The following is a 15,496-nucleotide window of genomic DNA, read 5'->3' as shown; positions in this document are numbered from 1 at the left end:
GGTTGTGATGTACCTGACACAGAGATTTGTGATGCTGCTGGGATACTTCCTTTGTGTTTGTTTGTCATGAGCTATATTTTTATTTCCAGCAATTTTATGTTGAAATTCCAAAATATTTATACCTCTTTTGCTCCTAAATTGAACATGAATGCTTGTTGTTGTGACACAGAGTCGGATTGCGGGCATGAAGCACCTGTTGTTGATGTATGCTCAGTGAGAGCAGAGAAAAATGGACGGAAAAGGCAGAAAAGAGCGGTCAAAGATGACGGAGGTGACGGAGAAAAGTAGGACAGGAGGTGATGGTAGGTCACAATCCGAGATGAAAAAACACAAAATATCTTACAGATATTGCTCTATAAAGTCATCATTCAGTTTTTGTAATGACTTAAAATCTTTTCACTTACAGCTGTGATGAATCCACGGCAACATCTTGCAGCAACATGAATGAGCCAATATGGCAATAATTTGTCGTGATGATGATGATGCAGAAAATGTCTCTTCAGGGCTCGTTCAGTGATTAAAGTGGGTTTTCTGGCAAAGACATCAGGATTTATGGCTCTACATTAGCTGGACGTCTGCCTGCGTGAGGGGAATTTTATGTTTGTGTTGTTGACTAGAAAACTAATCTAGAAATGTGATTATTATTGAGGAATATTTCCTAGACTTGATTAAAGATAAGATTTTTTAGGATAGATTGGTCTTGAGAAAAGTATTAGCCTACCTTGTCAGAATAAGTTTAGAGGTTTCGTGGCTTCCCTGGTTCCCTCGCCAAAAAGCCTGCAGGATTTTTCCATTGGATTTTGGAATATTGCAGAAAATGGGCTCTGTGGTCAACAAACCTTCAGCAAGATAATCTTCTCAAATTAACACCACTTTGAGGATTTTTGAAGACTAAATGTAATTGCCAGAAGTAAAAATCTATTGCTAGGCTAAAATAAATGATGTTATGGCCGCGTCACCACCACTACCACGCTGTAAAGCTGTGATGATGTTCTGTAGTCTCATTTAGCCACTTCTTAGCAACCGCCTTTCTAAAGACACATAAAAGCTTCAAAGTTCACACGTGGGGTATTTACTGATGTGTTTTATGTCGTAGAGCAAAATGTCCCGTCAGCTCGTGTTGAACACAGACTTTATTTCAGGATTCCAGTCAAAAAAGACTTTTAAAAAAACCTGTTGACTTTGAGACGAGGGAACTGGAGATGCTGAAATGCTAACTCATTTCTGGGTTTTATGACTCAGTCCTGGGGTTCTGTATGAATGCGCCCTTGTTGCATGGATGCATTAAGAGAACTGGATACGGCGTTGAACACGGGGCCCTGTTCACTCCTGAAAGTCACTCAGTGGTGCATGAAGCCAAAGTGGTCTGAGTGCAGCGTATAAAATGACACAGCTGATCTACGTCTGCACCTACAGCGGCTGAGTGTCGTCAAGTGCGGCTGAGCCAGTAACTTCCAGTTTAGCACTTCTGCTAACTTCAGTGGGGATAAATTAATTAAATCATGTCGCTCCTCTGGACTTTTCAAATGTTATTGATTGGACTGGATCAAAACCTATAGTGAAAGTCATTTTTGTGGAGTTTGTGATGCTCGAAAAAATTCACAGTCTATAAAAATATGAATCTTTTGGATGTGTCTTTCGCCATGCATGTGGAAAAAATGAGTATCGCGTGACAGTGTAATTATATTTCGAAACACTACAAAAATTAGCTTTAAAGTCCGGCGCACCTCAGGGCATCCTGCTCGTAAGTCGTGTTTTCTGAAAGCTTCGAATTGTGACGTGTTAGCTGACATTTTCAGAGATGGTCCAGACCATGGACGTTCCTTTTTTTGGTGGATAGAAGATAATTATGAGTTTTCCTTTTCCGTGTCTTAGTTAATTTAACTGCAACATTTTTTAAATTCAGGTGTCTCACAGATCAAAAACTGTCAAATTTCTGACTATTTTATCAGAGAACACATAAACAAGATCCTGATGATACATTCAGTGGCAGCTTTCAGTTCAAATGTATACCACAAATACATTTCAGTTGATACCCAGCTGTTTGAGGAGTGCTGTCCTCTTATATCTGAAACTGTAGGTGTGTGTTTCTCTGCGTTGATATCCTGTGTATACATTGTGTGTGCGTTTCACTGCAAAGCCGATACTGCTGTGAAAAAGGCTGCTCGCTCAGCACCTTTATTCTATAACATTCAGCCTTATGTTTAGTCAGCTGTTCTTAATTGTCTCCCTGCTCGCACACGCTACAGTCTTCTCTGTTTATTTAGAGTAACAGGTGCTTTCGGCTCTCGCAGCACACGAAGAAGACAAAGTACAGTGTGGATGATTTTTTTAAAATATTAACACTGCGTCCTTTTGAAAGGGACGGTGCTATCGGAGTTCATTTCTGTAATGATGTATTTTGTCGGCTGTTTGAAGGATGAAAATGGGCGCCACGGAGAGGACAAGAGGGAGCTGGAGAGAAAGGACCAGAAAAGTAGAGGAGGAGTCAGAGAGGGTGGGGAGGAAACGATGGAGGAAATGTCAGAGGATGGAGGAAGGAAGGAGGGAATGTAATGATAAAGAGAAAAGAGAGAAGAGGGACGATAACCTCATGATGCTGTTTGTGAAACGGCGTCTCGGCTGATGAGAGATGACTGTCGTGTCGCTGTGATCGTGCAGAGAAGAGACAGTCGGGGAGGAGAGAAAGAGAAGAGGAGAGAGAGGGCAGAAAAAGCAGAAAGTGCAGTAAAGTAGACAAAAAAGGAAGAGGCAGATGAAGAGATGGGTAGGGAAGAGGAGGAAAATGGAGGGATAAAGGAGACTATTAAAGGAAGGAGCAGACAAGATAAATACAGAGATCAGATGAAGGGAAAGTAAGAACGAAGAGAGGATTTTTGATGATTTAAGTGTCGCCTCCTCTCTCCACCTGTTGCTAGGCACACAGTAAAAACAGTCGCTCTGATGTGGATGACAACGTGCAGTGTGAGCATGAGTAACCGAGCAAGAACCATCACATCCTGCACAGAGGAACAATCGAACGCTTGTATGTGGGCGTGTTTCAGGTAGTGAGGATGTTGACTGAGAGAAATGCTGTGCTGTTTCAGATGAAGCCTCACATGTCGATAGATTTACAGTTGTCTCAGCTGAGAGGTTATTAAGCGAGACAGTTTGATTTTTCTAAAACCAATAAACTGTTAACATGATGATTGTGAAAGGAAATTACATCAGTGCTACAGACAATACAAAATGTAGATTTGAACTCCAGCTAAGGCGATATGGGTTGAAAATTATATTGTGATATTTTGAGGGTATATGTCGATACGCGATATGTATCTCAATATTTTTTAAATCTCCAAATTCCTTCTTTATGTGACAATATTGTAGGAATGACTATTGTTGCTTTTAAAAAAATATGAATACGATCCTATTTTTGATCAATAATCATTAGTGATGTAGATTTAATGACTAAGGGGCTGATCACATCGAGACGCGTTGCGAGAGAAGCGTCGCCACTAGCAAAACCATTGTTTCCATACGGTACAGCACGCCTGTTGGGTGTTCCTCATGCGTTTATTGATTTTTGGGTGTGCATAGAAGTCAAAATATTTTTAACTTTTCTGCTCATGGCGCAGAGTCACACCACTTGACAATGTCATTTTTTGCCATGCAGCCCCGCTCCACAGGCGCTCCTGGCTTTTTTTTACAGATGCACTTCCAAGGCGTTTTTGGAGCAGTCACCATTAATTCATATTACAATATAACAATATAAGACGATATGTAGTCTCACGTCATGATATGATATAATATCTTTATACAGCCCAGGCCTAACTCTGCCATTATGATTTTTGTCCCATTCCAAAAGCTGGTCAATTTTTATCATTAATTGAAATTTGGTGGAAAGCTAGGTCATGAATTTTGGTGTGAATGCTAATATTTTTAAAAGGGAGTAATTCAGGAATTTAGTGCACTTACGTAACTAATTTCATGACTGTTTAAAGGAAAAATATTCTCAAAATCTACAGCCTGGTTTGTTTTTGTTTTTCATGTATGCAGCGCAGGCAAAACTCTCCGTGACTTCACTTTTTCCTCAGCTGCAGTTTGTGCATTGCGCAGTGGATAACTGATCTGTCAGTCCATTCAGAGCTGATCAGAACAGGTCAATTGATGAGGGGGACAGCTGCTTCAAGTAAAAACAAACTTTAAGATCCAGTACAATGAATGTTTCAGTTTCACTTTCACCTTGTCTGATGTTCTGCTGTTCTGTCTGTGCCCAGAGTCGCTCTGTGCTCCAGGAGTGTGCTGCAATCGAACAGAATGTATATTGTAACAGCACTTCTAATGAAAGGCCCAGCTCCAAAAATATAAAATCAATGCATGGCAGCTCGTGTTTTAATCATGGTTGGCCGCCATAATTAAAAATGAATGTGAGGGAAACCCTGATGTTGTATAAAGAGCGCAAAAGTCTGCTTAGAGCGGGAAAGAGGAGAGATGGATGAGTCTAACAAGCACAGTCCTTACACCGAAAACATTGGTGTTTGTGTCCAGTGTGAGGCTGAAAGTCAACAATCAGTTATTTTGTCACGGGGGTTGCTAGTCACTCTTGAAACATTATCTTTTATTAAAATGAAGTGCGCTCATCTTTTTTTTGTATACAATCATTAAAACGACATATTTAGCTTTGGCGGTGATCTCTGAGTGCTTTCTTAATAATAAGTGCTGCTCCATTGATGGAATAAAGTTAACATTTTATTATTCTTCTGTGCATGCAAAAGCCCTGGATGGAGGCGATATGTTTTTGGGTTTTCCATGAATGCGTTATCTCAAGAACACCTTGAAGGAATTTGCTTGAATTTTGCATGATTGCCACTTGGATTCAATGATTAACTGATTAGATTTTGGTTGTCAAAATCATAACTGAGGAACAGAAAGGGAGACATTTGGTAAGATACTGAATTGGTGACGCTAATCTTGAAACTGTGCTGATTTTATAGATCTGCTGCCAGTTTGAAGGTATTTAATGCATTCATGTTTTAGAATTTGCTGCATCTTTGCAAAATATGACACTGAGTTTCCTCCATATTTACCGTCATATTTTTGTGCTCATCTGTCCACCAGAGCTGTTATCACATGCCAGCGGTTTTGTTTTTAGGTCAAAGTGTGTGAAAGAGAGAGAGAGAGAAAGACATGGGGGACCTGAGAGCTGAGCAGGTGTGTTAATGGATGTAACTATGACAACCAGAGACCCGCTGGGAGAGGGAGGAAGTGAGAACCAGTTCGGAGCTGTGGTAGTTAGTCATCAGGTAGAGAAACAGCAGCTCGACGTCAAACATCAGTCAGTTTACTGGAAACTTAAAGAGAACTTCATCGTAAACACACTCAGAGTGATTGAACTGGATGAACTTGAGTCTGGGAGGATGAAAACAAATTGATATGGGCCGTCACACCCTGCTCTTAATATGCGTGTGTGTGTGTGTGTGTGTGTGTGTGTGTGTGTGTGTGTGTGTGTGTGTGTGTGTGTTATGACTTTGTAACTCAAATCCCTGTCTGGTTGAGTCTTGTAACCGAGGAGGGAGACAGGAAGACAGTGACAGAGGACGCCACTAGTGCCAAGAAGTGCAACTTAATGCCAAAATACTTTTTAAAAATGTAGCTTGATGTATTAAAACTTCTATTTTAACAGCAGTTTTGTGCCCCAAACCCAGAATATAACGACATAATCGCCATGATATATTATTTTTGACGTGTGAACCACAGTTACCGTCCCTCTGGTTTGCGATGATGACACTTCAACAAAACATCCCATCTGTTCGAGGGAGGTGAGCAGCACATATATGCATGTGTGTGTCAGTGTTTTTGTGCTGTTTTAGTCAGAGAAGTGGACTTTTGCTTATGTAACATGACTGCCCACGTTCAGTCATTTTCATCCCACACCCTCTCCAATGTCAATACTGTCAATGCTTTCAATAGGCATGAAGTGGTAGCTTCAGCACACTCGCAAATCTGATTTATCCAAAGTGCAGAGGAAGAAAATAGACAAAGCTGTGAGCTGAAATTAAGCTTTATTATTTCAGATCAGTGCAGGTGTTTTACTTCTTTCATTATAAGCAAAGAAACTGTCTTTATTGGTTGTTTTTTATGTGTAAGTGACCATTAATATATTATTATAATTTTTTTTTTTTTACTATTTTCAGCTCTGTTTATGTGCAGCAAGGGCTTAACAGTATACTTATCTCACGATTTCATACTGTCACAATACTTGGGTGCCAGTTTTATGCCTATTGCGATTTTTACGTATTGAGATTTGATATTGCATTTTATTGCAATTTTTATTTACTTTTTTAACACTAGGCCATGGAAAAAAAGCCTAAAAATACACTTCTATAGACTGTTTATCATGAGATCCATTTTGAAAAACATGGCATGTCTGTCTTTCTGACTGCTGTTTTAAACACCATCACTGCATAGAAAAGTGATAAATACACTAAAGTGTGATTTTGGGTCTTATTTTTGACATTTTTTTGCATTTTGTGACCTTGCTTGGTCAAGGTGCTATATTAAAAAAACTTAAGTTATTCACTAAATTTTGTTTTTCTTGAAAAAACACATATGGCATCAGGTTATGTGGAGATTACCAAAATAAAAATGGGAATTGAGTTATATTGATTTAGGTATTAAAAATAATTTTGAAAAAAAAAATGATTTTTTTTTTCTCAGCGCTATCATACACTCGTAGCAGGAATTATTTCAGTTTAAAAGTAATACTTATACCCAAAATATATCTTGTGTATGAAACATTGACTCTATCAATAACGGACTTAATCGTAAGTTAAAATTCAAGTGTTTCTTATAGTAATATTGCCATTGAGTTATCTCCATATATGGAAGCAACTGCAATCGTCATGTCTCTTCACTCTTTAGATTCAGTTTTTTTCCCCCACTAATTCCACTAATTTAATTTTAAAGAGGCACAGCATATTAATGAACATCAGTATAAAATACAAATGTAAATATGCCAGAGTTAGCAGGACTGTTTATTTACATCATGGCAGGTAACAGACATCAAGAAAGACAGAAAAAGTAAAGAAATGCGGTGCTGCCTCTTTAATATGAGCTTGTATAACAGCAGCAGTCCACATACAGCAGACGGCACATCACTGCGTGAAAATACACCTGAAGTTTGTAAACAAAGTGAGACTCATCCGCAGGAGTGCAGCTGAACCATATTCTCGTTGATGCTCTATGATGGGAAGTATTTCCACCTTGGACCGAGTTTCCTGTCCCTCCCGCGGGCGGTGCTGGGTGGAGTCAGACAGGTTACTCTACACCGGGGTGCGGCCCCGGCTGGAATGCCCGGCGCACAGCGTTTTGCGAGCGTGGAGCTGGCTGCCCTCCTGCACGGTTCATCATTCCTGTTGAGACAGACTTTGCCAGAGAAACTCGATAACTCCTCAGGCGCTGTTACGAGCCATTCAGAGAGTTTGGCCAGGTTGTAGTACGGGTGCCGTATTGCAGGCTCCTCTCTGAAGGCAGGAAGTGTTGGCTGCGGCGTGTAACATTAACTGATGAGACGTCCCATTCTAACATTCTGCTGGCTCGCTCAGAAACTCAGCAATATTATACTCAGGTAACACCTCGTGGTGTCATTTACCGCTGGAGTGAAAACAGGGGAAACCTGCAGCAGCAGCAGCAGGGGGCACTGCAGACACCTGGGAAGTTTATTCAGTTTACTGGAGACTTTTTAATTTTTTATTTACATTAAAATTGAGAGAATTTTTGATTTTTTAGACATCTTGTGCAGAGTTTTGTCATTGCACATGTCTCGCGTGGTGTGATTAATGTAGTAAGTGCAAGCTGTAAACACTAATAGTAGAAGGAGGTAACTGCTTTGGGTGTCTTTACCCATGACGATGATGACGATGACGACGATGATGATGACGATGATGACGATGATGACGATGATGACCCAGGAAGTCAGGCTGCAATTAAGAAGGTGGATGATCAGTGACTCTTTTTAAAGATAATAGTGAAAAGTTCTCTTTTACACTATTTAATTAAACACAGGATACAGAAAGGAGTGTGAACAGTTTTGTGTTGGAGTTTTAAATCTTCTTAAACTCTTACTTTAGTATGTCAATCTCACGCCACTTCCTCTTTGCACATGGCACAAAACCTGCCCTTTTATGGTGTTTTGGGGGTTTGTTACCTGTGCTGATATGTGAGTTCACCTGAGCAGACTTGGACGGTTGACGAAGTATAGTGCATCCAGATTTGACTTCTCTTTTTTTTTCTTACCAGAAGTATAAGAGAAAGTTGTTACATGAGGCTCAATATTAAACGCTGTATTGATTTTTTCCTAATAAAGTAGAGATAAAATTCTGCCATATTGGGATTATAATAGAAGAAATAACCTGCAAGGATCCTCACATGTTGCCTTTAAATTCTGAAAAAGGCAGCGTCTTATAGTAAAAATAGAGCGGCAACAAAATGGCCATTCAGTCTAAATACCAGGTGCCTTTTTTCAAAAAGCTGATTTTAATAGTGAAGGACTCTTGTGTGTGGAAAAGGTTACAGTATCTGGAGTAATACACATCAAAAGGTCAAGAGCTTTAATTCAAGAAGCGCTCCTCTACACTGTGAGAGTTAGCCGTCTGCCCGCTGAGCCAACCGAGCGTCCTTGAGTCCCAGAAGAAAAGCCCACGCACAAAACGTGATCATGACAAAAAAACCCAAAAAACCTGAGGATGAGGACAAAAAAATTCAACCAATTCTGATGCGGCGACGATAAAGTACACACAGCAAAGCAGGAGCAGACTCAGCGCGTTTTCTTCCAATTCATCATGCGGTGATTTTTCACCACCTCCTGCACTTATTGTCCTGGTGGATACTGTGGCCAAATAAGCAGCACACGGTATAATGAAGCTGGCGATATTGTTCGGGGTGAGAGTTGCTGGCAGCGAGGTCCTCTCGAGCTAACATATTGTGTTTTTGCTGAGGCAGCCGTGGAGCAGAGTGCTGCGCTTGGCTCTCGTTCTCGCACTTCACAGGAACAGGATGGAGCTCTGTGAGCATGGTTTACTCAATGTACAGGTCTCTCTTTTACCCCCCGTCTGTCTCACACACACACACACACACACGCACACACGGAGACAAAGAGGAGTTCATCAGAGATGATAAAGTGCTGAGAAGAGAGAGAGAGACGTGAGATGGTACATCTTATTGGCCTGGACTCGATGATTCACTTCCAAATGTACATTGCTGTGTTTGCATGGCTCAGCAGTTGACTGAGACCCAGGACTGCAGACCTTTTTTCCCTAAAAGATCGCTGCTTTTAGTCAACTCCTAAATCCTCAGCAAGAAAGTGTATCTGTGCAACATCCGTTTGTAACTGTGACGTAGATCTTTCAGTTCCTTTTTTCCGTCCTTTATTCTGCAGATTAATGTCGATCGGCTGGCTGCTGTTTTTGTAATCAGGGTGAAGTCAGGTCATGTGGGACATCAGATAACATGAGACAATTAAGGTTTTACGTCTTCTGCACTTTAAATATTAACTGCCAATCGCCAAACATGATTTTCAGGTGTTGCTATACATGCGTTTTATATGAAACAATCATTTTTATTGGTTTGAGATCGTATGAGCCAGACAAATAGTTAAGCTATGTGGCAAGTCGAGTACTGCAGCTTAAACAACTACAAAAACGGTTGTAGTTGTTGCTTTTTTTACCAACTGTTTGGCTTATAATCATGATATTTTCATAACTCTCTTTACTTTTTATGGAAAAGGGTTTTAATGGAGGACTTCATGCATTCAGGTAAAATGTTTATTAATTAATCCTTTCAACTACAAAAGCAGTTTATCAGCCACATTAGCCTGAATGTTATTTTTTTTTAATTAATATTATTTTTTCTTTTCTTCTTACTTGTTGCCTCCCTGAATTTCTCCTATTTTCTTTTTCTCATTTTTGCATATTTTCGCTGAAACTTTCTCTCACTTCTGGGGACCACTACACAGTTTCTGCTGACAGCGTCGCAAAGTTTAATACCAGGATTTTTGTTTTTAATCAGTCACATATACAAGTGGAGGAGCTATGTGCACAGTATCAGAGTCCACTATAAATCTCAATAATTGCCTGAATATAATTTGGTGTTTTACAGTCAGTGGTTGCAGTTGTGTCAGCTTGCAGTGGAGGCAGGTAGGCGAGTTTTTGTGCGCAGTGGTGAACAACATATTGAGCTAGTGCTCATTTTTATAGTTTATTCCCAGGGCTCATTTCAGCATATTAAAAACAAACATGCAGCTTAAATCTGGATCTTTATTCGATGCGTGGAGCAGGTGAAGCAGGTATAAATGTAATAAATCCCGTCGCTGAGTGAGGTTATTGCTGAGAGGACGCTTCTCTAGTATTACTTTGTGTCACCGACTGTGGTGAAATGTAAAATGTGCAAGAATCTCCAGATAGCTGGTGAATTAGCTTAATGCTGGAGTGACTGAGTAAGCAGCGGCGGTCTCAGAAGGAGCCGCGGTGTGCAGAAAAGCTGGCAGCGCGTCAGCTATAGATCACTGTTCAGTACCCACAGTGCACCAGCAGTACAGCGCTGTAACTCCACTCACATTCATTTATCATATAGTGCACAGCTCTGCAGCTGAGGGGGGTTTGTGATGTGATAATGATAGGAAAACACAAAAAAAGGTATTTCTGCAGCAAAAAAAGTACGCTTTTTTGGTTTTATAGAGACTTTTCTGTTAATTAGAGAAGATAGAAGTTTATAAGTTGTGCATCAGTTCCTGAATAAAGTAGTGCAACTTATTTTTTATAAACAGATATAAGAAATAAGTTTTAGGAGTACACGTGTGCAGCCAGACCTTCTTTCAAACTGTGATTGTTGTAGATTTTAGAATTATTTATTTTTTAATTACTTGATTAATTTATTTATTATTGAGTAAATGGGGAAAAGGGGGTCTTTGTTGTCCACTTATTTTAATCAAAATCTTCTTTTCTACCATCCCACAGTTTTAACAATATCTAATGTGTTGTACTGAACATATTGATCGTAACTCAGAGTCCAGAGAGTTGAGTTGCAAATTGGAAGCACTTTCCTTAATCCATTAATTGTTGAAAAACCCTTAAAACTTTGCTTATTTCAAACAAAACCAAATGTTTTTTTTTCTAAATGAAAGCTAATAGCAGCATGTTGCTTGTACTTTGACAGCATTTCATAACCTGTCGCTTAAATGTCACATTTTGAATAAAATTTCTCGATGATAATTATCATTTCTACTTGGTGCTCCAAAGTGGATCATTTCTCCCAATGACTCAAGACTGTCCTCTGTCATGTTAGCATGCGTATTTTCAGTTGAATTATATGATTTTGGACAGCTCAGTGGCTTTAATTTGGTGCACTGTGCTGCCATTTTCTGGGCCTCTTATGTATTCAGTATGTCCTGTTGAAGTGAACAGTTTAAACGTGCATTTTAATATAAGCGATGGGAAATAACACACTGGGGAGTCGTGCAGTTCATAAGCACAGTCCCTGCTTTGTGGAAATAGAACAAAGATCTGCTGAAATGTCGTGTGCATTAAAATTTTGGCCTCTCACCAAACTCCTGTAATGAAGCTCGCCCAGCAGAACTAATTTGCTACAGACTAAATCTCCAAAGTGCATTCAAATCATATCTTAAAAGCCGTCTTGCATCGACCTGTAGGAGAAAAAATACAAAAATACCCCAAAAAAAGACCTTTAATTCAAGTGAAAGGACAGGAAGAGGCTGACACTGATTTAAAAGCCTGGAGTTCATGGACGCAGCTCGGATAAAGGCTAAGTGAAGGTGCCAGACGGTAGTATGATTAGGCTAATGTGACTCTGTAGCCATGGCAACAGGAGCGTGCAGAAGGTGATGTAATCGTTTCAGGGAAAACATCCATCTCTTCAGCTTCATATTTGTCACCGATCATCATTCATTCTTTCTTTTGCTTTTCTTTCCCTTTCTCTCGCTCCTGAATGACTCATTTTTCCGCATGTGTTTATACCATTTAGTTCATTTTTAGTCTTTCATTTCTGTCTTTTCAGATTTCCCTTTGTCTCATTTTTTGTCTCATTTTCTGTTTCCACATCCGCCATCACCTCTCAGTATTTCTATGCTGCTTTTTTTTTTTAAGTTGCAGAGAAGCTGCTTTTTTATTTACTTCTATTAAAGTAGAGAGGACTGACAGACACCGACAGTAATCTAAAGTGAGAAATACAATGAAATAACTGGCAGAATAATTCTGTTAAAAAATCAGAAAACAGAACAACCCATAAATTTTACAATTTTAAACTGTTTAAATTTAACTGTAAAACTTCTAAAACTGTAAAATTTGCGGTGTCCATTTGGAAGACAAAAATAAAATTTCTCTTAAAACCCTCAAATTAAATTAAAAATCAAAAATCTACCCATTAAAAACTCTTTTTTTCAATTTCTGTTACGAACAGGTAAAATACCTTTTTTTTGTCAGCATCCTGATATTTATGGTGTGCAGTGTTTCATGGCAGGTGGCGTGAAAAGTGGAGCAGAGACAGAGTTGTAGAGTCAACGATGGTGCACGAAACCTTCGCCAGTAAAAACACCTGCGTGACAGCTGATGTGAAACAAATAATAATAATAATAATAATAATAATAATAATAATAATAATAATAATAATAATAATAATAATAATAATAATGATGATGATGATGATGATGATGATGATAATAATAATATTAAAAATGCCTTAATCAGCCGTGATATCAGTCTTTGAGATTGAATCAGGACAGCTCAGCTTAGCATTAGGACTGTAAATGGAGGAAAACAGCAAGTCTGGCTCGTTCAAAGGCAACAAAACTGTTTAATCAGTACTAAAACTTGAAACAATTGAAACTGAAGTTTCAATTGTTTTTTATTTCATTTTTTTGTACCTCTGGACAGACTCAGGCTAGCTGTTTGTCCTTGTTTCTAGACCTTTTTGGACCATTTTCTCATCTGATTTTCTGAAAGAAAACATGCAAAAAAATTTACAAAATACAGAACTATTCCTTTAAAAAAAAGTAGAGGACACTCTGAGCCTCAGTGATAACATGTATAGATAACAAAAAACTTATTTTCATGGATTTTTTCAGCCCTATTTTGTGATTTTTTAAATTTCTATTTGCATCAGATATGTTTTTAGCGCTGTGGTGTGTGTGATGTCAACTGGAAGTGTGATCTCACTATGGAGTCACTGAAGTAATTTGTGCATCAGTGTCGTGCTGTAAGGGTTAACTGCCCGATGCACTTAAAGGCAGATGAAAGAAAGATGAATGATGAAGTGAGAGAGGAAGAAGAACGAGTGCAGCAGCGATGTGAGGAGAGGCAGAAGGCAGAGGGGTTTCTGGACGGGAACATTGAGAGTACTGGCAGGTCGCCTGCTGGAAATACCCAGACTGTTCCTCACACACACTGAGACGCACGTCATCATTGTCTGCGTGTGTGTGTGCGTGCGTGTGTGCGTGCGTGCGTGCGTGCGTGCGTGCGTGCGTGCGTGCGTGCGTGTCTGTCTGTCTGTGTGTGTGTGTGTGTCTGTCTGTCTGTCTGTCTGTGTCTGCGTGTGTGTGTGTCTGTGTGTCTGTGTGTCTGTCTGTCTGTCTGTCTGTCTGTGTGTGTGTGTGTGTGTGTGCTTGCAGTTGATAGTGCCATCATCAATCATGTCATGTTACGACACCACTGCAGCTCAGGGTGCAGGTAGCAAACACACACAGTCTGCCTGTTTAGTCTGTATGAATAACATCCTCTTAACAAACAGGAAACCATTAGAGGAGAAAGCATGCCCCCCCCAAACACACACACACACACACACACACACACACACACACACTCACTCTCTCTCTTTACCGTTTCGGCCCATTTGTCTCCGTCACATAGGCACACACGTATACACACACTAATATCTACCATGTAAAATCAGCATAAAAACAGTACACGAGTGCATTAAAAGTATCGGTTTCATTACACAGTTCAAGCACAAATAGGTGCAAACATCACTTTTCTGAGCTGAGTTTATATTTAGAAAAACCATAATACTAAGACAACCTTTAATAATATAATGTCAGTGCGGTATCTGTGTCGAAATTTGACCTTCTTCTTGTCTGCTCGGGTTTTCATTTGATTTGAACTTTTTAAATATCTTAAAAACCATGTAAGAAAAGAGGAATCGCACATGATGACGGACACTTAATTTTCACATTTTTCAGTTAAAAACATTTCCTGTTTTAATTTCACAAAAAGTCAAGCTTTTAATAACTTATTATCGCGGTTATCTTAATAATGCAGTAATGAGTTAGAAAAACGCAGAAATCTGTAAATGGCAAAACGTGCATTGAAATTGGACAGTAAATTCAAAATGACTGACTTAGGTCATGGAGACTTCTTTTTAGTTTTTTTAGGTATTGGGATAAATGTGCCTGTCAAATTTCCTGCCAGGTGGAACCTAAATTTGGGATTTAAACTTTGATATTCAAGCTATTTTGCTACACAAATGCACAATGCGAATAAAATAAAATAGAATAAAAATAAAAATTAAAAAACACAAAATAAGATATAATAAAATAAATAAATAAAAATAAAATAAAAAAGATGACCAATTATGGTGCGTGTGTTTAGCCTATTAAAATGCAATTTGTTGGAGAGAATAATAATTTCTTGCATTACATAAAGGGCCTTCGGTGATCAGGTCATTATAAAAAGATCAAACCTGTCCTTAAAAAACAGAAAAAGATGCCTGACACCTGGAGTCCCAGGAGCCTGCTGTAAAAACGGCTTTTTCTCCTCCTTCACCCCCTGCTCACCTCCATTTCCTGACTCTTTTATCTTTTTTCTCATCACTGGTGCTTCCGTTTTCCTCTCACTCCCCCATTTCTCATTCCTCTCTCTTATATTTTTACCTCTTCCCTCCATCCTCTCACTCCTCCCATCATCCCCTGCCAGCGGCCACACGCCTGCCACTTGATGTGTTGCCATGACAGCCTGCCAAGGTGTCATCGGCAGGGTCATTTGCATATGCCCACCAGGGACGGGTCAGGATCCCCGTCCTGAAAGCGTCCGCGTCCTGTTGAGTCTGTACGTAAAAACATGCTGTACTGTATGTATGTGAATACACGGATGAGGACGAGCCATCAGTATCTGTAATGGAAAGTTCACGTCTAATTAACCTTTAATAATGTCAGCGAGGGTTATCATTCCACACGGATTAGACGGCAGCTTCAAGACGAGTGTGTGCGTGGATATATTCGGATTTGCTCTCCACAGACGGCCAGATGAAAGCGTAATACGCTTTTCAAATGCAGTGTAATTTCACTTGATCCTTAAGGAGGCTTTTTGGGGTTTGCTCATTACGCCGAGAGATCACCGCGGCCTCTGCAGTGTTGTTGAGCCTGAAAAATTTATTGAATGTAATGTCGTCTTGTTACGAGGCTAAAAATAAAAACATACTACTTGTACTCGTGTTATGAGGGGACTGAGAAGAC

At 39.5% G+C, this 15,496-nt stretch overlaps 1 protein-coding gene across 2 annotated transcripts in view; it reads left to right on the top strand.

Annotated features, from left to right (window-relative positions):
• Positions 1 to 15,496, top strand: part of ank3b (ankyrin 3b) — a 178,268-nt gene that overhangs the window by 18,820 nt on the left and 143,952 nt on the right. The gene's annotated exons all lie outside the window — the stretch shown is intronic.

This window comes from Plectropomus leopardus, chromosome 19 (genome assembly GCF_026936395.1).
Source record: "Plectropomus leopardus strain MGB_pleo_1.0 chromosome 19, ASM2693639v1, whole genome shotgun sequence".
Classification (NCBI taxonomy): Eukaryota; Metazoa; Chordata; class Actinopteri; order Perciformes; family Serranidae; genus Plectropomus; species Plectropomus leopardus.
The sequence above is the reverse complement of the archived record's forward strand: the minus strand, read 5'-3'. Positions and strand labels throughout refer to the sequence as shown.